The sequence below is a fragment of the Athene cunicularia genome (assembly GCF_003259725.1).
Source record: "Athene cunicularia isolate RWA chromosome 5 unlocalized genomic scaffold, athCun1 chr5_part1, whole genome shotgun sequence".
NCBI classification, from domain to species: Eukaryota; Metazoa; Chordata; class Aves; order Strigiformes; family Strigidae; genus Athene; species Athene cunicularia.
Genome location: NW_020799101.1, coordinates 24485855 through 24488879, shown reverse-complemented (window position 1 = coordinate 24488879; position 3025 = coordinate 24485855).

Here is a 3025-nt window from a genome sequence, read left to right as displayed (position 1 = left end):
ATTGTTATTGTCATTTTGCCTTCTCTTAATTTGGAGACATTTGTAGTAAAGATTAAGTTGCAGATGGATACAAGAATCTGAAAGATGTCTAGTTTGAAAAGGAAACATATCCAGATGAAGTTGAAATCTAGAAGAAAAATGAGCCATTGCTAAAATACCTTCATTAGAGAAAAATCTTGTTAACTGTTGGATTAAATTCTTTGACCTGTGATAGGCTTCAGGTCAGAGCAGGTGATCACACAGTATTGCTTTCATGCTTTGATATTTATTAAAAAAGAGATTAATTATTATCAAAACCCTCATGTGGAATGTCTTTTCAAACAGATTTGGATTAATATTGTTTTAATACCAACAGCACAGCTACACAAATATAAAAGGAAACATGTTTGAGATTTAGTGCTTCTCTCTGAAAGGTGAAGCAAAGACTTTATTCACATGAATTCATTCTTGGGTTGAGGCCAGTGGAAAGTTAGAGACATCATTTGAACAACAGTCTTCTATTAATGTATTAAAATTACAGAAATGAGGAACAGAAGGAAAAAAGATATCTGTATCAAAATATAAAAGTCAGACTGGTTCAGTAAAGTGAGATGAATAAAGCTATTTATTTGCAGACTAACTTAGTGCAACACAGTACGTACTAAATTGTATTTTGTCTGTGATAGCAAAATAAATTGGTGAGTATGAAGAAAAAAGATTGAGTGCACCATGTTTTCAGACAAACACCTCACCTCTCCACTTCAGACAATGTATTATGAAACCACATTCTTCTTCTGACCTGGCTGTGTTTTACTTCCAAAGTTTGCCAAACATTTCTTTCTACTGCTGTGTTAGGACAAAAGATTCTTTGTTCCATAAGCATTTATGAAGTCCATGCATCAACACCTTTATTAATTGTTCAGTAACAACACAAGACCTATTATTTAAATGCCTCATTGGATAAATACTTGTTTTGCCCCCCTTAAACCTGAAACACGATTTCTGCATCTCTTCTTGGAAGAAGAGATTCAACACTTTTTTTTCTAATAGCCCCCCCTTATTTTTAAAATAAAAATGTTGAAACACCTAAACGGAGTAAACTTGTAGTGATACTTCACCCATATTCTTTTCACTCTTCTCCTGCTGTATGACCAGAATAAACAGGGAAGTGAACAAAAAGCTAATACTTATTTGCCAAAATGCTCACCTTTAGGATAAACAAACAAACCACAATATAACTCATGCAAAAAGGAAAACATCCTGTTGCCACTACCAGTAATACCTGAAAGCACACATTAAATGAAACCTTGTATCAATGAAGAATCAAATGAAAGGAAAAGGGAGAGAAGGGATGACAGAAATATTAAAACCACAAAAAAGGCCTATTTTGGAGCAGGGAGAATTCAGGTGATAAGATTTAATTTACTTAAAACAGAGGTTTACCTTGACTATCCAAGAAAACTTCTCTATTAAACAGTACAGTATTTGTTTCTCCTACCTGCCACCCCTTGGATGAAGGCCTGGTATCACACATTCTGTTCTGGATCACCTGAACTGAATGGCAGGTTGTCCATCCCAAATACAGATTGGTCACTCTCTGATGAGCTGTTTTCAGTGAGCACTCACTCATACCCCATATCCTGAGAAATCTGGACTCTGGAGATCAGTAAAGGTTGTTTCTGGGGATAAGGCAACAAGGGCCATGCCTGAGTAAATATCATGGTGCAATGGCATCCTCAGCATGCTTTTCCTCAGAACCCAAATCTTCTGAACAGCAAGAGATCCAAATCCATGATCTAGAAATCACACATCTCACGATACTGTTTAGATGAAACTCAGAGCCAACTCTGGTATTTAAATACTCAAAAATACATCCTAGAAATATGTGTCACTAGTGTTCCCTCACAGCATTTTGGATTAGTAGGACTGGAATCCAATCTGTGTCACATTTTCAAAATGACACTGTTATTTCACATAATCCTGGACATTTTTGTTTTGCATTTGGCAGGTTATTTAGGAGACTACACTGAGATTAAAGGTCCTTCTCCTTTTCACTTGGGAATCATGTTGATCTTTTTAATCAGCACGTTTCAGGTTATTTCATCTATTTCTATATGGGGAATTCACAGCATTCTCGCTCAGCCCTTCACCACAGCGTTTTCAGTCCAAATGCAAAATATTGACAGACTTCCTGGGTGCTGATAGTGTTCATACAGTTCTCAGAACAAGAGTAGCTATTCTAGTTGTATTCACTGAGCCTGAGGATTCCCTTCCTCCTACTTATCTGCTCTTGGCTTATATGGAGTGCATGGAAAGCAAATCCACGTATTTCATTCACTATCTCAGATTTATCAATCATATAGAATAATGGCATCCTTTACTCATGGCAGTTCCTCCTTCTGCCAGTTTTCTGTCCTTGAGACAAGTTTAAAGCTTTTGGACCATTTTGGTGCTGCTTTCCTCATTTTCTACTTGGCTCTCAATGTTTCTGTTTTCACTTTCCTCATGCTTGGAATGAGAGAGGCTCTACAAAAGTCTAAACTCTTCTGCAGAAATTGTACTCTTTTGCACAATATTTGCCAAGTCCAGCAGCATCCCAAACTCCTGGCTCAGGAACCAACCTCTCTGATTCCCTCAGAAGTCCAGGCCAGGCACTGAAGAGTTTCAAGCCTTCGCACACTTGCCCGGCCACATGGCACAAGGCCAACAGGAGGTACCCAGACCATTTTTCAGTGAAGATGCTCCTTTCTGCCATGTCCCTGACAGTTATGTTGGGACGGGTCTCCAGAGGCCTTTTAAAACCAGCAGGCTGGCAGGTCCTTCCCCCTGACAGGCCCTATGCGCATCCACGGCCGCCTGCGCGCCTAGAGCTGCCCCTTCCCACCCCAACCTCCGCTGCCCTCGAGGGCCTATAGCAGGGACTCCTGCGCGGAGGCCGAGAGGCCCGTGCCCTGCCTCCTGCCCTCCCGCCGAGGTACGCCGGCCCCGGCCACCACGACGCCATGTCGCGCCACCGCCCCGCGCGGCACGCGGGCACGCAGCAGAG